Raw genomic sequence first — 25,353 nt, 5'->3', positions numbered from 1 at the left:
CACTACTGGACAGAGATCCTAATCATTACAGAGCTTGGTCTTGCTGCTCTGTTCGACAGATTTCTCCTACTGCACTAGAGGGAGTCAGATACTTCCATTCTTACTACTAATACTACTTCTATTATCTATTACTAGTACTACTAAAGTACTACAACCCATTTTCCTTCAACTACGACTGTCTTACTACTATTGTACTACTACTACTACTGCTTCTAAAACTACTACTACGACTACTACTACTACACTGTACAAAAATAATAGTCGAAATAACTCAATAAAATTGAGGAAAAGAATTGCCTTATTTTTATTAAGTAAATATTACCTACGGCATCTTAAGTAGAATTTACTTATTTTTGCTGAATAAATTTTTACTCAGTTAAATCGAGTTACATTAACGTAAATAATTTAAGTATTTTAATCATTTTAGATAATTAAAAAAAAAGCTATGATAGGATTACATATTGCACGATTTGGTACCCATTTAATCTAACAAGTAACATCCACTAATCATTCACTACTTCTTTAAGATTGATCACTAATCACTAACACTACTTCTATTTAAGATTAAGATTCGACACATATTGAAAGGCTCCAAATGTTATATATACTTGATCGAAGCATCTTAAAAGGAAAATTGGTTGACAATTTCCTGAAATTTCAAGTTTTGATTTGTTTTGAACTGGGTAACAATTAAAAATTGTCTTGTCTTTGCTTAGCCATGTTTAATGAATTAGTAAATGTTTTAAAGTCATTAAATTTTCATTCTACCACAAAAAAGAATTGTTTTATTTAAAAAAGAGTTTAATTTGGTCTTAATGAATATTCATAAATTATGTAAATATTTCTATTACGCACTGCATCGGTCCTTACTTTAAAAAGATAAGAATAGTCAACATAAATTGTTTGAGTAATACGTATAATTTCTGATTTTGAGTTAAAATTACTAAATTAATACAAGCTGAAATTACTTAAAGTTCTTATGTATTTGATATTACTTAAATATTCCACGTATGTTCTACTAAATTGAAAGTTTGAGTTAGCAAGACTTAAATTTAGTGCGTAAGTGGCAAAACTAATGTTTTTTAAGTAAATTATACATGGAAAAAATACGTAAAAATTACCAATGAACAAATTATTTTTTACAGTGTACTACTACTGTACTACTACTCCTCCTAAAACTAAGTACTACTACTCCTAATCTTTTATTACTACTGCTACTAATATTGTACTACTACTACTACTACTCCTGTTGTACTACTACTACTACGACTGCTTCTAAAACAACTACTACTACTTACTACTACTACTACTAATATTGTACTACTACTACTAATACTACTACTACTACTACTGCTACTACTACTACTCCTAATCCTAAGACTACTACTTCTACTACTACTACTACTACTACTACTACTACTACTACTGTTATAATATTACTACTACTACTACTACTACTACTGTTATAATATTACTACTACTACTGCTGCTGCTGCTGCTCCTAAAACTCACTACTACTATTGTACTACTCCTACTACTACCTCTACTTATATTGTATTACTACTGCCACAACTACTACTGCTGCTACTAAAGCTATTCGTATAAATACTACTACTACTACTGTTGTAATAGCACTACTACTACTGTTATACTACTACTACTACTTCTACTTCTACTACTACTATTATCAACTTCTATTATAAACTACGACTACGACGACTACTACTGCTACTATATATTACTGTTATACAACAATATCAATTACAACAACTACTAGTACTACAAATACTACTAGCGAGCTCTAGATTCTGACACCGAACGACTTCGATTACGAGTGACGTCATTGTTATGCCCGCAGTAGTTGAATCCACGTTGCTAGGGTGTTTAAACGCATGCGCAGCTTTTGTCTCGCGAATTTTTTTTGTTACGTCATATCGATATCGAATTGTAGATATCGGTACGCCTGCACAGCTGTTCGAACCACAAACTCCTTAATTTCGTCAAAAAAAAGTGAAATTAAATAGGCTGAAGTAACGTGAGTGATCAAATTCATAGGTATTTGATGGTTTCATTGCAATCACTTATATCTTCTTGAATCATAATCTCACCAAATATTGTAGTCTGATGGCCGGCTTCGGCATAATTTTGTGTCCAGGGCGAAGTCGTTGTGATCACTTCAAGAAAGGCCTAGAATTTGCCCGACTCCCGTTGTGTCAGACGACGAACTAGAAGCAGGTGTCGCGCGCATGCGCAGTTCCTCAAAAATGACGTCACTCGTAGTCGAGGTCGTTCGGTGTCAGAATCTAAAGCTCGATAATTATTAACTATAACTACGACGACAACTACTGCTAACATTACAAACGCTGCTGCTCCTAAATTTACTACAACAACAAGTAACACTATAATAACAACAACTACTACTACTATACTGTATATACATACGACAACAACAACGACAGCCACAAAATCACCTTCAACTTCTATTACTACTACAACTACGACGACTACTACTGCTACTTTTTGCTAGTTAAACAAAACATTATTACGGTTAATTAATAATTCCATAACAAATTACAATGATAATTATGAATATTCAATTCGCTTCTACTTTCCTATAGAGTGGCGTAAATATGTCAGCGAAAACTCTGACCGTTGGATCGGGCTATATAAACATTACATCTCCAAATGTCATCATTCGGGCAACACCTGCAAGTCGATGTTAATCGTGTATTACGAGCAACTCAAACTGCATCTCAAGGACGAACTGCGACGAATCCTTGAATACTTGCATATAACCATCGATGAAGAAAGGCTTGCATGTGCAGTAACGAATGCAGAGGGTCAGTTTCATAGACCAAAGAGAAATACAACCTTGGATCCATTCTCAAAGGAAGACAGGAGTTTGGTGGACAAATCTTTGAATTTGTATCGCGATTTGATTGACCTGGAAGGATTAGAGGAACCACCGTCATCGCTTAGTTTCATATCCGAGTGATTTATAGAGTTGAAGACCCACTAATTGAATTACATGTATTTCCTTTGTTTTGAAACTGTAAGTATTCCTGTATAATCATTCATCTTTTGACACGATGAATCATGATTATCCTTTTATACCAATTTTCTCATTATGGTATTAGCGGAAGAGCTTAGGAGTGGTACACGAACTATGTCAGATATCACAAAATATGCATTTGCTAAAGGTATTACAAAGTTTTGGTACGGGGTCATGCATTTAGTTCATATGAGCATATTGGAAGCATATGCGATCCTATAAAATTCAGTGATCGTTGTCGCGGTTTAAATCGAGTCTAAAGTTATGAAATTTTAAATTATTTATGTTGTATAGCTCCCTCTGAAGGTCAATATATTAATTAAGCTATAAAACAATGTTTCTTGACTTAAATCGACCGATTAGCTATTCCCGTTTGAAAATTATATATCACTACTACATAGTCTAAGAATTTCATGGTCGCAGTTACCATTTTACGGCCGTAGGCAGTATTTGAAATGTATCAAAATTTACAGGGAGCACCGGTAAATTTTTATATTCAATATTTCTCGAAAACAAAAGTGTTTTAGGGACTAAATTTTCTAGTGCTTATAATACATTCACAGGGGCATCCAAATATATTAAAATTGTAAAGAATCACTATCCACCCGGCCCAATTTTCCAATTTCCCAAAACTTTGTATTACCTTAGCTGCGAATCTCGCATGGAAGAGATAACACGTGGCGTAACACAAGGATCACTACTAGTTTCCCTACTATTCATTTGGTATATAAACAATTTAAAAACGACCTTCTAACATGTTATCATTCATTGCCATAATTGTGCATGATTATTGATCCTAACGAAGAGATTTTTGTTAATATTGTGAAGAAATACCCCCCCCCCTGTTTTTCCCTTAATTTTCATTTTATATTTGTCATTTAGCTATATAATAATAATAAATTTAATTTATATAGCGCTAAATACAAATGTCTCTAAGCCTGAATTTATCTTTAAAGAATTGTAAAAGAGAACTTATCTTTATTGAAATATGCATAGCGGATTGTTGTTTCAGTGATGGATGAAAGTAGTAAGATCAGCTGTGATTGTTTACTACAGCGATCAATGAGCGTAGTAACGGCAGCCGATTAGTGCTATTTTTTAGATTTATTCAAATACACAGAATTTGCTATGTGGGACCGGGTATCTGAAACATCGTGTGCGATGTTGAACTTATGTGAATAATTCTTTTATGTAATCACTTACCTTGTCAATGTTTCCTAAAATAGTTGCTTGGTGTCATATTTTCCCTTTTTCTGATAAGACTACTTCTTAAATAATCTAATTTAGCTCACTAAAAGTGAATTCTCCCTAATGAAAATGGAATAGCTTGTATTTTGGACTTCGCGCGTAGTGACGTCACAAACTTTTGACCAATTAAAATTGCGGGAGGCTGCAGTATTTTTCTGAGGCGATTTACGGCCCGGGGCCCCAGTATAAAAGGGGATGAAAAATTACATAAATTATATTACTGCATCATCTTCCAAATTACAAGACGTCCACGAAGTTTAGTTCAAACCAAGTTCATTCAAGTTCCATTTCTAATTCCATCTCGTTTTCAGGCAAAAGAAGAGTGAGTTATAAATATTTCTAATATTCATCTCTTGGTATTTTATTGCATAATATCTATTCCTATTTTATATAAAGGGAAATTTAGAGGATTTATCCACAAAGAATATTAATGATGAATCTATTTGGGGTTAAGCCCGACTGAGAATTTGTATTTGATTGTTTGATCAATTGCTTCTTGGAGTGAGAATTATTATCGAATGTTATTATTCGCTTGCTGATTTTTATAATGTATGCGGTACACAAAGAACTAAAGAAGAGTTTTGTTTATTTCTATTCCCTTTTATTCATTACGTAATTTATCAAAAAGAACACAAAATGAAACGTCCGAATGGAGTGAAAGAAATAGGAGTGACGTAGTCACTCAAGGGTACCTCATAAATAATGAACTGTACTTGTACTATATTAGATAATAAGTAGACCTTAAAGACAGTAGAATGTAGAATTGTACTTGAAGAATTTTACTGTACGAGTTGAACAGTAACTAGAATGTTGTACTTACAAGTTATATAGTGAAGTACACTGTACAATAAGTTTTTAAGTGTAGGCCTACATCTACACTAGATAATAATTGGATTATGCTACTTATATTATTGCATGATTAGATTATAATGTTAGATTAAGAAATGGTAATGACATAAAATGTAGCTTATTATGACTTTTGGAGTTGTATTGTGCATGAATGTTACCCATGTCGTTGACAGTGAACAAGCTTATATAACGACTTTGTTAGTCTAATGTTATAGGAGATAAAATCTCGAGGCTATTACATTACAACGTAGATTCGGGGCAGGAAAGAGGCCGGGGTGGTAGAGAGCCAGGAACATAGTAGCCTATCCGATAGGCGTCGGGTTAAATGGCAAGTGTACTAATCGCGTTTGGGAGACTGACATCGGCGCGGGCGTTAGCCCGAGCGCCTATCATCACTGGTCAACTCATCATTATTCATATATGTGTATCGTATGTGTGACGAGCGTATTCTCATGCATGATTCATAAGACTAGCCTTATTTGGTGACCGATCACTTTGATTCAACCAATCAAATATCATCTCCGCGTTCCCCATCGCTCATTGGCCTATTTTTGTCCTTGCCACATAAATATTCATGAAAGAGCTTTGCAGGGGGTTCGTAGATTTTCTACGAACGAAACATGGTACATAAAAGAAAATAAAACTTTTCGCGTGTACCAGTGATGATAGGCGCTCGGGCTGACCGTGCCAATGTTACTCTCCATATAAACGCGATTAGATTACTTGTAAAGCCCGATGCATATCGGATAGGCTAGGAACATAGTAGTGGCGGAGTTGGCGGGATGCTTAGCCGGATTGAGAAGTTTTATAGGGAATGGAATGTACCGCTATGCTGGCATAGGATATTAGGGTGAGAAGAATAGAATAGAACAGAGGTCTATACTTATATATTGCTTGGATCTGTTAGTGATACTGATATTGGAAGATCAATATTCATACATTTGAGACACTTACTCTTATCCCAGTCATTTCTAGAGTAGTTGTAAACCGTAAAGTTAGTTGATGTAAAACTAATAAGTAATAAGTGTACACTGTACGCATAGTAGATTTAGTGACGATTAAATTATTGTCGCTATACACTGTACTTATTTCTAAAGGACATCCATGTAACCTAGGATCGTAGTTTAAACATGTACATGTAAATACTAAGTTATAAATAGTTATGATCGAACATGTCACTTTTACTCTTCACGCGTTTTGAATTGCTGAGTTCTACATTGTTAAAGTTGTTTACATTAATAAATGTTTTGAATTGGGTACAACCCGAACTTATGGTTTCCAAACGAGAAATTACTTAGACCTGGTTTAGTCGCACAGATGCCTGAATGAACTGAATATGATTGTTGATGTGATTGAGTAACTTAAGTAACTTAATAAGAGAGTTCGTATATTTCGAACAAACGTTCCCGTCATCGACGCTCGACAATAGAATATTCTTACCATGCTACTCGTGAGACAGGAGGCGAGAATGAGTGGGAATCAGAAGTATGTGAGATGAGCTGAGCGTCTGTGTTATTGTTGAATGATTGAGGTTCACTGAACCACTGCCTGATTGATGGTGTTCACTGTTCATGCGCAAGTACGAGTACACTTAACAACTGCCGTTGTTAGGCCTGGGGGGTGTTTCACTAAAGCCCTAAAATCGATCTAAAATCGATTTGATCGATTTTAAGGGCTTAAAATTGATTTCGATTTTAGCAGCAGTTTCACTAAATAAATAAAATCGATTTTGGCCTTAAAATCGATTTTAAGTTAGAGTGTGATCCATATCAATTTTAAATCAATTTTATCCTTATTCATTGCATTATTGATATGCTATGTTCAGCATTCATTGGTTTTAAAGGCGCAAGTGTCGGCTAGCTTCAATTTGAACATACATCTGAAAATGAAAAATTCTGTTCTTGGGGAACAAATCTTTGTTCATAACCAATTTTTTTCTAAATCATCATAGTTAGGCATGATCAATACCAAATATGGCCCTCTGGTGGAGGGGGGGGGGGGGAGCACAATAGCCTATTTTTTTTTCTTCAAAAATACATGGGCGGCCCGTTTTCCCCTTAACCCTATCTAGCCTGGGGGGGGGGGGGCCTTATCCAGCCGGCGGCACGGGGAGGGGGCCCAATTCGTGAGACAATATTTAGCAGCGAAACAGCCGGCCGATAATTCGCTCAGTGGGGGGGGGGGGGGGGGTAGTAAACAATATAAAAACAAATTATTGGGGGGGGGGGGCCCTCGAAAATTTGAAAATCGCACCCCCCCCCCCCCTTGAGCGCCAGGGGAGGGGGCCCATCTCCAAACAAAAAGGTACAGTTAACGTGTTCTTACACGTTTTTTCTCCAGGGGAGGGGGCCAGGACCCCCCAGGCTATGCAGTTTCAAAATAACCCATGCTAGATAAGGTTTAAGTGCCCCTTTTGCATCTGATTAACATCCCTTTTTGTTTATTACAAGTGCACTTTTCCTTCATGTAGTTTGTCCCGTTTCACTTTGTTTTAAAGTTCCTCTTGTTATTTCTGATAACTTTTTATGTTTTCTTCTTAGAAGTGACCCTTTTCCATTTTGTTATGTGCCCCTTTTTCTATATTTTTTTTTTACCATATGCGCTCACAATTATGTGTCATTTCTTTCATATTCTCTCTCTCTCTCTCTCTCTCTCATTAACATAAAACGACACTCCCATCACAACGCTTTGCTTGCCGTAATTTTGTTTCTTCATGAACACCCCCCCCCCCTTCCCCCACAAAAAAATAAATAAAGAACAAAAATGAATAAATAAACACCTACTTATAACAATAACTCACCAGCATACAAACACACCATTCTTGAATCACATCATTGCCCTTTATCATCATGTAATTATTATCACCATGCGCTAGCGTACAATCTCATCTATTCATCCTCCCCCCCCCCCCTTTATCTTCTTAAAAGACAAAAAATACATACAAAATAAAATTAACACAGATTTTAAAGTATAATCAATATGTTTATGCTTTAATGAATGAAATCTACATTTTGTAAATGATGAGCATAGCAAACACATTCAAGGGATACAATTACAATATTTTACATGACACAAATAAAAGTGCTCCTATGAAAGTATCAGCCAGTTGTTAAAACTACTGCAGCTGATATCTGCCACTGTCTATTCGAGTTACCTTTATGGAGATTAAAAGAGTAATTCTTGTCACAAATATTTCTGTTACTCATACGGTTGTTAATCTAAGGATGATATACATTGTCATGTAAGGTCACGCAGTCGGTGAGAATGTGGTTTCTTGATGCAATAGTTTGTCTATATGAAATTGATCATCAATTCTTTTCTATCAGCTTTGACAAAAAATTCTAAGGACAACATAAGTCAGAGTTAATATATTTCCTGCAGGAAAAATCTGTTTTCACTCAATCACAATGTGCTGTTGTTTATTTTGTATTTGTTGTTGTGCAATTGCTACAATAGCACTTCAAGCACCAACAGGTAATTATCGATACATAGTCATGCAAGAAGTGCCTCTAGGAAGAGTTCCAAATAGGTCATCAAACTGCTGCTCAGATGAATTGCTAATTAGAAATTCCAATTTGATATTTTAAGATTTATTGCCATGAACAAAATTATCTATGTAATGTGAGTTTGGTAACAATAACCTCCATGACAGAATAATAGCTTTTTATTTCTTCTCTTTTCTTCTGCAAGATTCTAAAATTCTGTTTAAAATATAGGAAATCTTGGAAGTATCATTAAAACGTTTACTTCCTTTAAAATATTTTATGTGAAAATTTTATCAAACCCAAAACCTCAAACTCGATGGCAAAATTTTAGTACCTTGACTAGAGCATTTTTAATAGCTTATAGGAATTAATTTGTAAATCTTATTTTACAAGTAGTGTTGGTTGTAAAAAGTGACCAGTCCATGATACCAAGATCTGTATCTCATTGTGGTTCCTCTTGCTTAAAGCTGGAAAAGGGAGCTTCTATCTGTAGGCTGGCTGATGTTTCATAAGAAGCATAACGTTGCAGGTAATTCAGGCTCTGCAGTCTAGAATAGGAATTGAAAGTTATGTAATAAATGAATCAATTACTAAATACTAGTATAACTTTTCAATCGATCTTCAACTTTTGTATTTATGATTATTTCAAATACTTTAATTGCTAAATAAATAAAGTAGGGGAAATAAAAAATAGTTACAGAAGATAAATGATTAATTGTTTGCTTTGGATAAAAAAAAAATATCCTTTCATTACCATTTGTGTATGTTTTATCTAACAGAATGGGTAAGATGGGTATTAGACTTCTTACAAGGATTATGAAAAATGATAGATCAATTTTGGTAATTGATACTGCTTACCTTTTCAATTTGAAGAGATAGACAATAAATGTTCATTTGTCATAAACTAGCAGTACATGCAGATGCCATAGCTCTTTATTTTGCAACCTAGGATTTAAAACAGGGATACATATATTTGTTATGAAGAGAGCACATCTATTTTTCAGAAAAGTAATTGTCACTGTATCAAATGTGTTCAAAAGAACATAAGTACATTTTTATCAGTAATTATAACAGTAATTTACATGTATTCGGTCCAAGACATTGTTACCAACCAAATTGTAAGTTTTAGACATTTGGAAGATTGACTATGGAGTCTAATCTTGATCTCGGATACCCTGCTCTTGAACCAAACACTGTTGTACACAGATTCAATGAACATTCCCCTGTCGTGAGTAGAAGGCAAAGAGGTATAAAACAAACAGAGCAGCTTTCATCATACATATATTCTCATTGCAGTTTGTTCAATCACCTCTTTATTCATTAATTGCTGCCCTATTATTTGTATGTACAATATTAATCAGGCTGGCTGATGAAGTAATTTATCTTTGATTTAGACATGTCATAATTGACTTCCGTTCCCCCTTACATGGATTTATCAGTTTGCGATTGTACGTAGAAAATTTAATGAAAATCAAGATTTACACACTCAACAACAAATAAGTAATCTGTTTATACATAGGTCTAGAAGAACCACACAAAAAAAAACTTACCTTTGTTTTATTATTGGTGTGCAAATTTTACTAGTAAGAAGATCACTCCACAAGGCCGCTTAGCATAGTACACCTAGACATTGAGCTTGAGTACATTCTGCATATCCAAACCCTTTCCTTGAGCCTGAGGCCAAGGAAGAATGAGAAATCCAAGACTGTAGAGACACGGCAGAAGAGAACTTTTGAGTCTTGGACTAAAGCCAAGGTCTATTTGGTGGATACGACTTGTGGTCCACTCCATCTTTTAGTCCGACTCTGAAATTTAAAAAAAAAAAAAAATTAATTCTAGAGGTCTAGTATAGTCTAAAGCTTGGAGTTGGACTGTGTTAGAGACCCTAAAACCACAGATGGATCAAGGGGGGGGGGGGGGGGGGGGGGGGGGGGCACAATGTTAAAATCAGCAAAATTTTCCAAAAATGTACTTATCAACAGGGACGTGCCCCCCCCCCCCCTGGCAAAATAAAAAAAAATAAGTGTTACCTCCCCCCCCCCCCCCCCCCCCCCCCCACCCACTGAGCGAATTTGCGGCCGGCGCGATTTTCAAATATTCGGGACCTAAAACAAAAAGAAATGCGCTCTTTACCCCCCCCCCCCCCCCCCCCCACCTCACTTACAGGTCTAGGAGATCTACATCTACCCTAGATCTAGATCTATCAAGTATCATGTAGATATAGATCTATCAAGTATCATGTAGATCTAGACCTAGACTCTAGACTAAATCTACATCTAGAGTAGATCTAGACCTGGGTCTGACAGTAACACTCTAGGACCTCTAGATCTAGATCTAGAGTCTAATTTTCTTTCATAAAATTTTACCTTCAAAACAATAATCCTATTGATTTTTAATAATTAGGCCCTAGGCCTAGCCCTAGATCTAGGCCTAATAGACCTAGACCTAGAGTCTAGATCTATCATTTATAATTAGACCCTAGGCCTAGATCTAGACCTAGCTCTAGATCTATAGATCTAGGTTAGACTAGTCTAGATCTAGAGTCTAGAAAATCTAGACCTAGACTAGACTAGTCTCTAGACTCTAGAATCTAGACTATATCAACAAAAACAAGACAATGCTAAAATAGTCTAAATAAGGGATAGAAGACTAGATCTAGACCTCTAGACTCTAGAATCTATTATCTATAGACCCTAGATCTAGATCTATCTAGGGCCTAGGCTTAGATCTAGGCCTAGATCTTAATTCTAAGCCCAAATCTACAACTAGTAGCATAACTAGTAAAACCACAATACTACTGCAAGAATAAACTAGACTAATGAGTTTGTACCTGTTTGTCCTAACCGAATAATAAACGTCGTTAGGTAATAACTATTGAACCTGCATAAATTTATATGAATGGGACTGAAATGGTTGAACCGGTGCAATTCGTCCACTTGGAGAGTGATATAAATTGATTTTATTTAAGATTTCGTTCAGTTACACAAAAATGAAATTGCATAATAATGAGAGGAACACTTTTCTTCTTCCAAAATAACAGATTTGTTATCAACAGAATTGATATTTTCAAAGAAAAACAGATTTTACTTACTTTTCAAGGACTCTCCCTGTAGTTAAGCAAGGCCATTTTGTGATCGATTTACCCCAAATTGACTAGCCTTGATTGCAGACACCTAAAAATCTATTTTAGCTTAAAATCGATTTGATGAAACAGCTCACACGTATCGGTTTTAAGCTAAAACTGATTCGGCCTTAAAATTGATTTTAAAAATCGAAATCGATTTTAGTTGATGAAACACCCCCCAGGTGTTCACTGTACACGTGCGCGCCCATGTACGCTGTACCTATGCAAGAGAGTGCATGTTGTACACTGTACAGCTTGTATGTGTGCAGGCCAGAGTACACTGTACGTTGTCCTGGATGATAGCTGAGATGCATACTTGATTGAATGTTGATGTGGCCAGCCGTTAGTATTCAATTAGGCTTAGTAACTGAGATATTAGACTTAATAGTAAACTTACCAGTCATGTCCTGGATGTTTGATGTGCTGGTCAAGTGGCAAAGGTTGTCCCAATTTTTAAGAAGGGTGACCCAAAACTATTGACGAACTACCGACCCATTTCCCTATTAACAACTTTCTCTAAAATTCTTGAAAAACTTATCTATGTGAGAACTGTAAAGTTTCTCAATTCAAGTAAAATATTTTCCAACTTTCAATTTGGCTTCCGTGAGAAACATACTACCACCCATGCTATATACTGCACTTTATCAATAAAGTTTCTTATGCTATGGACAACCACATGCACACACTTGGAATATTCTTGGATTACTCTAAGGCATTTGATACAGTAGATCACAAAATATTGTTATGTAAATTATCCCATTACGGGGTCAGGGGTGCTGCCCTGGATTGGTTCAGGAGCTATTTAGCTGACAGACAGCAATTCGTATCCATAAATGGTTTTGATTCAGAGTTACAAAATGTCAGCTGTGGAGTCCCACAGGGATCACTTCTTGGTCCTCTTTTATTTATTCTTTATATAAATGATTTTCAATATTCTTCTGATGTATTATCCTTTATTTTGTTTGCAGATGATTCAAGCATATTTTTTTTCACACAAAGATGCACAAGTTCTTGTGCAAACAGTTAACTCAGAGTTGCGCAATATTACCTCATGGATTCATGCTAATAAACTGTCTCTTAATCTTACAAAAACCAATTATATGATATATAGCAATTCGCTCAAGATGTTGCCCGGTGACATTATGTTCAATGGTGTTCTGATAGACAGGGTAACATCAACTAAATTTTTAGGTCTTTATATCGACGAACAATTGAAGTGGAAAACTCATGTAAATAATCTATGCAAAATATTATCAAGGAATACTGGTGTAATTCGTAGGTTGAAGTCTACTTTTCCTAAAAGCATATTACTAATCTTGTATTCAACTTTAATTCTACCTTATATTAATTATGGTGTGCTTGCTTGGGGCAAATCTCTAATAACACAATTAGATAAAATATTCTTGGCTCAAAAGAGGGTAATAAGAACAATCTGTAATGCTGACTTTCGTGCTCATACAAATCCTCTTTTTTTATCATCATAGGATTTTAAAGGTAGAAGATATTTATTATATGCAATTGGGTTCCTTAATGTATGATCTCAACTCAAGTGTACTGCCACTGGCATTAGCCAAGATTTTCAAGAGAAACAATCAAATTCACAATTATGCCACAAGAGGTGCTTCTGCATTCCACTTACCCCATGCAAGGACAAAGTTTACTCTCAACACTTTAGTTTGCACTGGACCAAGGTTTTGGAACACTCTTGACTCAAGCATTAGCCATTCTGTCAGTATATCTGTCTTCAAACGTAAACTGAAATTGTACTTATTGAATAATTACTTAGTTGTTTCTTAATCTGTAGTGTCGTGATTTATATTTGAACTTAATCCATTCCCCAATTTACTACTGTATAGCAACTGCCGACTTACCTTTTCCTTTTTCTTTCCTTTCTCGCCTGTAGCTAGCTTTCAGTTTACAGTGAAAGTATATATATATTTTTTGTTTTTCTTTCTCCCCCCACTCGAGCTCTCCCTCTCTTTCCCACTCCCGCCCCCTCTCTTCATTTCTATATCCCACATTATTATCACTCTTATCTCCCCCTTTTGTACATAGTCTCTTCTCCCCACCCATTTTTATTACTCAGTTAAACCATGTGTATAATCATATGGTTATTGTTTATAGTTATTTGTTTTAGTACTTTAGCGCCTTTGACGAACATTTCTTGTATTAATCTATTATATAACCAGGCTGTTTTTGTTGTTTATGTTATTGTTTTTGAGGGACCTGACCTCTACAAGCTAAGCTTTAATTAGGTCTCCTCGTCTTTTCTTTTTTTGTTTTCTCATGTAAATGCATTGTGTGAACTTGATTCTTATAAATGTTCCTCTTATATTCTTTGCATGTTATACATTTGTTAAATTGTATTACATTTATGTTGGAAGAAAGACAAATAAACTTGATTAGGTGGTCAGTCCGGTAGAGAGCAGTCGAGCAGTCAGATGTATGGAAGCAGGAGACCGTCAAAACATGGATATACGTCGTGTCGTAATTCGAATTGCCACACTACCTAAATAATTACGTCGTGTAGTAATTTGAATTGCCACACTACCCCCGGCCCCCCCCCCCCACTCAGTGTTATTTAGGGTACGCATATGCTCGTATACCCTCTTTAGTGAAAGCACCCCCTATCTGAGGACTGCCAACATTTCCGAACCCCCCTTTCGCGGGCTTTTCCTCAGCCTTGGAGACCCCCCTAAATCAGGAAAAATGCTCAATGTACCCCCTTAAATTCGGAATAATTTCTCAGGAGTCCAAAAACATGAGAGAAAAAAAGAAAAACACCCCCTTTTTAAAGAAATCTCCGGGTGAAAAGTCAAATACACCCCTTTTTTTACAATTCTCGGGCCGGACTTTGTCGCACGAAAAGTACCCCTTTACCGGACATTTTGGCAACACGCATGCGGTCATTCTGACCTCTGAGTGGGGGGGGGGGGGGGGGGGGCGGGACACTACCTAAATAATTACGTCGTTTCGTTATTCGAATTGCTACACGACGTAATTCCGAATTACTGCCCAACGATTTAACGTCATGACGTTAAATGAATTAACTACACGACATTAAATAATTAAGGTCGTGTAGCAATTCAAATTACTACACGACCTAAATAATTACGTCGTGTAGTTAATTCATTTAACGTCGTATAGTTAAATCAACCAATGAGACCGTTCGTAATATATCAGATGCGAAGAACGGCCACTACAAAAGCGCACGAACGCGCATCGTATACATATTTCTGGCGCGCAATTATGATCTTCGCAACGCATATATTACGAACGGTCTCATTGGTTGATTTAACTACATGACGTTAAATGAATTAACTACACAACGTTAAATGATTTAACTACACGACGTTAAATCGTTGAGCAGTAATTAATTACAACACGACGTAATTATTTAGGTCGTGTGGTAATTCGAATTACGACACTACGTAATTATTTAGGTCGTGTAGTAATTTGAATTGCTACACGACCTTAATTATTTAACGTCGTGTAGTTAAAATTGGAAACTCTTTTTATTTTAATGGTATCCAATTTTGGAATTCTCTCCCAAAACATGTCAAAATAGTTAAGATTTTTTCACACTTTAAAAGTGTATTAAAACAATACCTAAAGCATGAATCCCTTCAAGAACAGTAATATCAGTTATCTTAAATCACAGTTCATTATGTGTAGCGCATGTTTTTAAGTTTAATCTTGCATAATATACCGTAGATCATTGTTTGCTATAAGTTCTAGAAATTTTTGTTGTTGTTTATGTTATATTATTTATTCGTAATATTCGTAGTAGTTATTAGTTGTGATATTTTATTCTCATGCCGTACTGTACACGTACTTTATAGGACCCCGTTGGAAATAAGCCTTTTCCGGCTTTCATGGGTTATCCTGTCAATGTATCTTCTCGTTCCATTTGCTTTATGTATGCATTCAATGTACTATACTTGACGAATAAAATCAATCAATCAATCAATCAATTCATTTAACGTCATGACGTTAAATCGTTGGGCAGTAATTCGGAATTACGTCGTGTAGCAATTCGAATAACGACACGACGTAATTATTTAGGTAGTGTGGCAATTTGAATTGCTACACGACGTAATTATTTAGGTAGTGTGGCAATTCGAATTACGACACGACGTATATCCATGTTTTTGACGGTCTCCTGCTTCCATACAGATGTGTGTATGATTGATTGTGTGTCATGCGCAGTGCAGTGTTCAGTTTACCCTCGCCCCTAGTGAATTACTACCCCCCCCCCTTTTTTTTTCTGTAATCGCAGAGCTCATGCGTTGTCTTACGTCACTTTGAATTCCCGTACAGTCGGTTTGATTATCAGATCGTCTGTGAGGGTTCATACCCCTATAAAAGTATGTGGTGGCAGCATTTACCAGTTTGGTGAGGAGGGTCTCACGTCACAATATTACTGATGCGTGAGTAGCATCAAGTTGTTGTTGTTGGGTAATTGTTTATTGGCGTTCATTCAATATTGAATATATACGCCATAATTATCTTTAGTTTTATAAGGAAAATCAGTTATAAATAAGAAAACTGAGGATAAAGAGCATCAAGGGACCGTCTATGAGACATGACGGCTGGACATTGAACCACGGGGAGATTGTGCATTAATTCAGACAGATACATGTATACTTGCTCTGTGCTACTCGTATCCCCTTGATTCAGGGATGATCTTAGAAAGTGCTGTAGAAACTGTTTGCCCTTTTGAACCTTGCAAGGAAGTGGTATTTTGGGTGGGAATGAAAGAATATGTTTTTGGAAATAATGATAATAATAATAATATTGGGTTCTCGTATCTGTCAGATTTGACACACCTGTCGGTTTGTTTAGACTAGAGTAGAGTCAGGGTCTGATTACAAAATGAGAAGACAATGAAGGTCTTTAGGGTTGATACGCTTGTTGAGAAACTTATAATTGTCACACTGTTCAGTAGTAGTATGGGATTGGTTGATGTAATATTGTAATTGAAGACTTGCATAATCACAGTGTGAAACTCATTATATCATATTTGTTAGAAATGAAAATTCAGGCTAAATGTTATTGTGAATTACATTCTCTCTTTCTCTCTCTCTCACTCTCTCTCTCTCCCTATATATATCACACCCCCCCCCCCCCTCTCTTTCTCCCTCTATTTGCATTGTTTGACCCTTTCTTTTTTACTCTAAGATTACTTTGTATGTAACATTAGATTTTTACATTTAGTAAACTATTATCTGTTAAATGGATAGAATATGAAATCGATGTATAGGCCTATAGATGAGATTCCAGTAAGAGGAAATCATAACTGTTTGTAAGTTCACTAGTGGTGCTGTACAATAATAAGTGCAGACAAGGACTATTTGCTAGTCATGTGCATAGTGTAGGGAGTTTAGAATGTAAGTTGTTAAAGATGTGTCGTTTGAAGCTCAGTAATCTCGCTGGAACTTGAGGAAGTATTGGATCAAAGTGATGCAGATGACTATTGTAAAATACATGAATAGTTTAGAAAGTGTTATGAGTTTATACAGTATAATTGTGATTACCTGAGACAAGAAATGACTAGTTAATTCATGGATCAGTGAAGGCTGAGAGTAGAATAACATTTTAAGGGTCTTTGTGCACAAACGACCCTCAGTCTCGGAGCGTAAAGTATAGGAAGTTCATAAGGCAATAGTTCAAGTTCAAGTTCATTTATTCAAAACCACACAAAGCATGATATAATATTTTACGTGAAAAAGAGACTGGTAATAGTATATTAATCAACATATACTTGATGGTTTTAGGACCCCTGTAGAAGCTAAGCTTGTGAGCATATCCGGTTAGTCTCATTTCACAACGCCCCCTATCGTCAGAGCATGATCTGAGTCGGCAGCCTAACATGTATATAGCCTATGGACGTTTTTTTTTAAAAATCGTTAAAAATTCATTTTTTGTTTAAACGAAAAGCACATCCACCCCGACGTACGTTATCACTAGCTCTTTCATTTGAGCCCTCATGTCTCATTGACTTTTGAAAGTTCACCCACCGTAATTTTTCAAAATAGGTTGCAAGCTCGTCATTGCCTATAATACACGTGTGAAACAAGTCTAACTTTGGACTCAGTTTACCAAGCGATTTGAAGGTTATAGGTCGAGCACACGAAACATAAAAAGCATGAATTATCATAGATCACTTCTGCCTATTTCATTATGTCCATTTCATCCAACCCCCCACCGTAATTTTTCCATTTAGTAAAAGCAAACATTTTGCCGAGTTTAGCAAAAACATGAATATTCATGAACGGTCAGACAATACAGCCTTTATAGTACGTAACGTATAGTGAATGGAATGGGCGATGATCCGTTCAGGAGGCAGACGTCAGTGGTTTGTGCTGGCAATGTTCACGCGAGCGAAAATGAGACAATCGGAGCAATATGCAGGGCCCTGTAGTCAACAAAATACATACATTAACGATATGACAAGGTGAATAAAAAGAATGTAATGTTTAGACAAGGGATGGAAACAAACAAAGCTACAGAATATAGAACACAAACAAATATTCACACACACGCGCGCACACGCACACACGCACACACGCACACACACACACACAGTCCTTAGTGGTCTATTTAACATTTGAGAATGATAAATTATTAAGATACAAAGTAGAATTATGTCAGTCTTCCAAGTAGGTACGTTTTAGATAACCTTCTAAACCTAGAAAGAGTTGGACTACTTTTTTTTATATCATCAGGCAAACTGTTCCATTCTTTGATGCTAGAGATATGGAAAGAGGTCATAGGGATGGTTATGCTAAAATTCTTGTATCATGTCTATATGATTCTTAATTGGGACGCTAAGTGATGGCTTAGAAGCTATGGTAGATTGAAGGATATATCAATGTTATAGACATTCCTTGGTTAAGTTATTTGTAGCCAAGAAATTATTATGAGATACAAGAAGAGTGATACTGCGCTTGTAAAGAAAGCAAGAAAGTAAGGAAACTTTCCCAGATTATGTTTTTAGTGATATATTTCAGAAAGAGAACCCCAGAGAGCTAAAGCTTTGGCGTCAAAATATTGAGTTCGATTCGATGAGGGGATCATGGTTTAAATTCCGATTTAATTTGAAGACTGCAAAATCTGCCATCATGGTTTCTACTTGTACGTGCTATCTCCCATTGAGTTCGTGTTATCTTTCTGTCATGGATAGCCATCTAAGAATGATATTTGATATGCATGAAATTGACGTCAATTAGGCCGGTAAGCCTTCTGGTTACAGCCCGTGCGCGCGTCACGGGAGATTGATCTGTTGATATGCGTGTAATATAAATGGAATGTGATAATTTTGTTTTAAAGGCAGGCGTTACTACCTCAGCTAGAAGGGATTAGACCACCCAGTGAGCCAGCGAGGTCACTGTGACAGGTGGCTATCTCATTAACTCAGCTCTCATTTAACATAAGAAAAAGAGGATCATGGGGGACCAGGCACCGATTGGGGAAGTTTTCTATATAGAGGGAGCGAGTAGCTGCAAGTAGGACAGTGTGCCTTTAAAGACCAAATCTCCCAATCAGTTTCTACATGTGTTATGTCTCGATCAAAGCGGCACATCACCTAAATCGTCCCGTGATGAATTCAATGTGTAGTTTATATTGTTTCTTTTCTGTATACATTCGAGCATATGAAATAAATAAATTCAAATTCAAATTCAGATCTGTTCATTTCATGTAGGCCTACATTTATTTTTGCTTCATTTGTTTTGTATAAAACAGTTTATACACGTTCTTCTCTTTGTAATAAAACTATACTTCTGACACGTCTGAGAGGCCCTATGTACACATTATATATTTCAAAAGCTAAGAAGAAGAAAACATAGAAGTACAAACCAAAAGTGCACACATTTGTTTTAATAAACGAGAAAATTAATAATGTTATAATTTGTTATGTCTCCACATCAGTTTTGAATGAAATACTGTGTTCTATACATTTAACTTATCATGTGCCTCTGAAGTGAGGTTTTTTGAAAGGCCGGCCGAAACTCCACCGGTTTTCGCAGTGTAAATGCTCTGCATTGTTTCTCACGGAAACGAAGAATAGTTTTTACATTTATACAGATATTTCTTTTCACCCTTTCTCTTTTTGAACTTCAAAGAAAAGCATAACCTGATTAAAGATAATCTTCAGAAAAGAAAATTCACTAACAACTGAAAATTAGAACAAATTACATATGGATGGAAAGATTTTCTCTTGAAAAACACGAATGATTTGCTAAGAAATCATATAGATATCATGGAAAGGCGTAAAATGCAATTATTCAAGACCCTTCTTAGACCCCCAAGCGCCCCCGAACGTAAGCCAAACACACGAGCGTAGCGAGCTCTGAATAGTGACATCACACACTGGACAAACGGCTCGGTACCGGAGTCGCGCGTGTATTAGTCTGCAGCTAGCCAGCCGTGTCCCGTGTGTGACGTCACAAATATTGACGCTCTACAAAGGACCGCTGAAGGCAGAAAATCTGGATCTCAAAACTAATATTTTTGAGAGTTGATTACTGCGGGCCCCAAACATATTTTGAAGAGGAGAGTTGTTGTATTTGATCAGTAAGGCTTCCCCTTCGCAATGATATGAGTTTTGCATCAATTCAAAACACTTTTGATTCTTCGTGTGTCTACTTTAATCGTGATTCGTGAACCTAACGAAACTGTGGAATTTGGAGAATAGGTTTTCAGCAAGCGTTTTGTGTTTCGCATCAAGGAAATTATGTTCATATTTTACTTTTTCGGATCCTGGCCCCCAAAATTAGGAGGAAAAAAAAAAGGGATTGTTTTGTGTTTGTGCTCAAAAAGGGAGGGGGTGTGTTGAGTAAAAATAAAAAAAACAGAGCTCCCCCTCCCCCCCCCCCTGTTGAGCCAAACAAAACAAAATAGTGCCCACTACCCCCCCGCTTATTCGGCTGGTCGGCTAGCTGAGTCGCTGCTTAATATATTCTCACGAATTGGGGCCCCTCCCTAGCCGCCGGCTGGATCAGCCCCTGTTTATGGGAGTGAAATATGATACATTTATATTCTTGCTTTCTTCGAACTTATGCTAACAAAAATGTGTTTTTATGAAGGTTATTTCAGTTTTTATTTGTAAATGTTATACGGACACCGACCTTGGGAGGGTCAAAGGGGTTCAGCTAAAATATAAAGTCAGTCGTTAACTGTACGTCTGCGTAGTAGCAGCCCACAGCAATACCTTCTTTTTGCATCTTCATTAATTATTATATACCTCACTTAAGAAATCCAGCCATCTGATTGGTCGAAATTGCATTCATAAACTTTAACTATTCCTGTAAAATTCCCGGTAAAATTCCAAACCCATGTAATAGTTCTAAAAAATAGTTCTAAAATCCCAGTAACCATGGTTACCGGGAAAATAGTTCAGTCTTGGTGAAATACCCATAGGTTGACATGTTAAAAAATGGTCTGAGCGATCGAGGATACCGTACGTGTGCGATGAATTGGTCGGTAATTTCAATACATACAATTGAATCTCGATCGATCTTACCGACAATTTTATCTTGCATTGTTGACATGAAGACGAAAATAAACTTCCAAAAACAACATCTGCCGATAGATCTTAATCTAAGGTCGTGCCAATGCATTGCAAAAGAAGGGCCCGTTTAATGGAGCTACCGCGAAGCATCCAGCACGCGAAGCCGTTTTCAATACATTTTAATGTATAGATCAGAGAAAACTGCTAGATATGGGATAAGTACGTGCGCGATGGCCGAGCGGTCTAAGGCGGTGATTCCAGTCACATCATCGTTGGGTGCGCAAGAGATCGTATCCCATCTTCGACAAAAAAAAAAAAAAAAAATTTAGTCTACTCTGAAAGATACACTCATAAAAAATACCGTGCAGATAAACTAGATAAAGGCCAAGGTGGTGTCATAAGTTGACTCTTTTTTTTTTTTACATATAAAAGTATTAATGACTGCTTTAATATTCAAGAAATAGTTATTTTTATATGCTCTCGGGAAGGTTACAATTGGGCTATTGCCCTCGGCACGCCTCGGGCAATAGCACAATTCTAACCTTCCCTTGAGCGTATAAAAACAACTATTTCTCTCAAAGTAGTCATTAATACTATACAAGAGCATGATATATCATACAGATCGGAAATAGTACAAGAGAATTGTGTATGTAAGATGGATTATTTACAGTCATTGTATAGAATTCACAAATTTGAGAAAACTTGCTGATTATCGAAGGTATTCCATAATCTCTCCCCCCCCCCCCCCCACCCCCCAAGGGGTTACCTCGGTTTGTCGATAGCGATGACGGAAACCTCAAACACTGTACACATGATGGTTTGTTTAATATGTTTATCAAAAACTATTTCAACAAGTGTGCCCAGACATTCAAATACAGGTATACGTCGTACATAATTTCCATTAATTCTCTTTTTTCAAAACACATTTTTTTTCACTTACGTCCTTTCAAAAGTTAGACTTTGTATAATGTATCATCTCAATGTATTTTGAGATTTCAACCTTCTCTTAGGAAGTAAAAAAAAAAGGATTTGAATTTTGAGGAAAAGGAGAATCAATTGATAAGTCAAATGAAATCCCTATCTTGCTTACAATTGACAAATTGTATAATCACTATACTCTATGATAATAAAAGTTCGAGTTAGTAGGATGCAATGCGAAAGTAACTAAGGAGGACTGAATTATACATTTTGATATGAGTAAAATACCCTCATCTACAAACTGTCTCACTCTTTGAATTTATTAGTCTAAACGTTAATAACCTTTGACAGAAATGTGTAGGTTTCAATGATGATAGTTATTTCCATTAGGCCTTCAACTGGTTGGTAATTTTCAACCCTATTTAGACTTAAAGGGATCCGGTAACTTTGTCTCGGATTCTGAAACAAAATCTTGGATTTAGCTCATGCTGCAATGATAATTATAGACCTTTAGGTCAGTCATGAACCCCATGACTTTTACAAGCCGATCGCCTGTCTGATTATCAAGATATTTATGATTGGAATTACAAATTTTGAAAACCGTTCGCCTGACGGTTTTCATAACACTACAGTCTATTGGGGAAAACGAGTATGGTAAAACCGGTCACTCAAAGATTTTTTTTACTTTTTTGAGGCACTTCTTGATCATTTTGAAGCGCAATTTTTTTAGGGCTTCAATATTACACCACATCACAGACACTGATAATATGTAGGGCCGTGTATCTCAGATTTAACATTGTTAAACGATCCCTTTAAAGTGACTCGGTTGAAGGTTGATGAAAAAATTGCTTAATTTTTGTATAAAATGTTACTTACTATATTCCTTCTACTATACTAACCCTCTGACATGCAAAAAATCCTGAACAAATTCTCAAACCACAAAGATATCTATGGTTTTCTTTGAAGGCGTAAATGTGAGGCACCCTCTAACAGTGATTAACAATAAATTCTCCCAACCATTTTTGAATTTTCCCAACCGTTTTTCCATGACAAAAATACATAAAACAGGCTATAAAAATCTGTCAACACTTAACTGTCTGGAATGGAATGTAGAGCCATTTTATTGCTTTGTGACGATTTACATTCACCTAAATTATACTTAAATTGTCCTTGTCTTGAAGCTGAACAGGCTTTGACAAGTAGCAGAATAAAAGTAGAATAATATAGTTGGGAGAATTAAGGAATAGATCAGATCAGTTTTTCCCAATTTGTACCATGAATATTCAAATAATATTCAAATTCAAGTATTCAAATAATTTATTCACTCAATATAAAAAACAGACACATAGAATTGCGAATAAGCGCATACATGTATAACAAATATAAAAAGATGGACATAGCAAAATCAGTAGATGACAACACAAATAACATAAATTGAGTGGGGACAGATTAAAGATCTACTCAAAGATCTTGTGAATTCGACCCCTTAGAATAAAATAAAATTAATGATCCGTTTTCACTCAAATTTTCAGATTATCTTTAATTGTACATCTAGCATTGAAGTCACTACCTTAGCACCACTATCTCTCATCTGAACAATGTTACATAGTCCCTTTAACGTTTGTGCAGATCATAGGCGTATACGGGGAGGTGGGGCCGGGGGCTGCAGCCCACGAAAATTCAGAGGGGAACGATCATTTCATATTGAGGAAACAAAGTCCTCAACTCAATTTTAATCTAGAGTACTTTGAATACGAAATAATAGTTTGTTTGTTTTACCGTTATTGTTTTGTTATCACTTATGCCTAGGTCACATATAAACCGGGCCCCGTACGATTTTCCCTACCCGGCGGCTTGCCGTGGATTTAGAGACCGTACGGGAACCGTCCGATTTTCATTTCCTTACCCAGTAACTTGGCGCAAGTGAGATCTGGCAGTCTCGTAAAGATTGTCTGATATTCAGTGATGCATGCAGAGATTCAAATGAAAATGGTACCTAAATGTACTGGGAGGATAACTCTATCAAGACGTATCATGAAACTCATAATTAAATATTCATACTTCAAACAATACAACTTTTAAAAAATGGGACATTTTTTTCTGACTCACTCTGTATGTGTCCTCTGTTATATATCCGCACCTCCTGTATTTAAATCTGCGTTGTACATTTCGAGATGCCGCCGTGAGGGACCCGCACGGGCAATGTTCATTTTAAGTGGCCCCGGACGGCAGACGCCTTTTGCTGTGCATATCACCCGGGGCTCTTGAGGGGCCCGTGAGGGCGCCGTAGACGTGTGGAACCCATGAGCACCGCAAGGCGCCCGTAAAGATTTTTCATGAGAATTAACCCCCAAAATCGTGAGGGGCCCGTCCGGGCACCGTCCGGAGCCCGAATGGGACCCGTAAGGTGCCCTACGGGTCCTTTACGGGATTTCTACGGCCTAACGGTCAGATAAAAACCACGGGAGAATTGGGAGCAGCCAACTCAGCACCACGGCACACGTACGGCTAAAAAAACTGTCCCGGCGCCCGTAGGAACTTTACGGCAACCGGCCGGACACCGGCCGAAAATTCCCGAAATGTCTGTTTTTACTCGCCGTACGGGCCCCGGAGTGTATACGTGAAAGCCCCATTACTAGGCTCGCTCAAGAAACCGTGAAGTGCTCGAATATGTTATAAAATACATTTTGAAGACGTAGTAACATTTTGACCCATAATACATAGAGATATTTCCGCTCGCTTAGAAACCAGCTAGATACCTTGTTATTTGGAAAACGGTGTCAGCCCCTTCTTCGTGCGAAAATGTGCCTAAATACATCTGAGGTTGATCAAGATGTACAAAGGGTAAATCAATAAGTTCTCGCGGCCACAATGGAATTCCACAGGTGCGATAGACAACAGGGGGCTGCAATCTACAAGCCCAGCTTTTCAGCAGTCCCCTCCACGACCAACCTAGCTGTTTTATATGCCCGTTGTACACTGTGGACCAATTACAAATATATTGTTAAGTCTCATTGTTTTACTATGTACAATGCCATCCCATGTACTTTATTTATTTTGTTGGAAATGGAAATAAACGAAATGAAAAAATAGTCTGTCTTATTAATCCAAATCTAATGAATTAAATTGAATTTGTTAAACCATATACGCGTCACGCTCGGAA

At 36.6% G+C, this 25,353-nt stretch overlaps 1 long non-coding RNA gene across 1 annotated transcript; it reads right to left on the bottom strand.

Moving 5' to 3' along the window:
• Nucleotides 1-8,110: 8,110 nt before the first annotated feature.
• LOC115927500 lies at nt 8,111-11,942 on the bottom strand. The gene is made up of 4 exons (XR_004065677.1): nt 11,726-11,942; nt 10,185-10,439; nt 9,493-9,579; nt 8,111-9,182 (listed from the first exon to the last, which is right to left on the bottom strand). It is a non-coding gene; the product is annotated as an uncharacterized LOC115927500 (long non-coding RNA).
• Between the last annotated feature and the right edge of the window lie 13,411 nt (nt 11,943-25,353).

Source organism: Strongylocentrotus purpuratus, unplaced genomic scaffold, assembly GCF_000002235.5.
Source record: "Strongylocentrotus purpuratus isolate Spur 01 unplaced genomic scaffold, Spur_5.0 spur5_scaffold_20, whole genome shotgun sequence".
Lineage (NCBI taxonomy): Eukaryota > Metazoa > Echinodermata > Echinoidea > Camarodonta > Strongylocentrotidae > Strongylocentrotus > Strongylocentrotus purpuratus.
The sequence above is the reverse complement of the archived record's forward strand: the minus strand, read 5'-3'. Positions and strand labels throughout refer to the sequence as shown.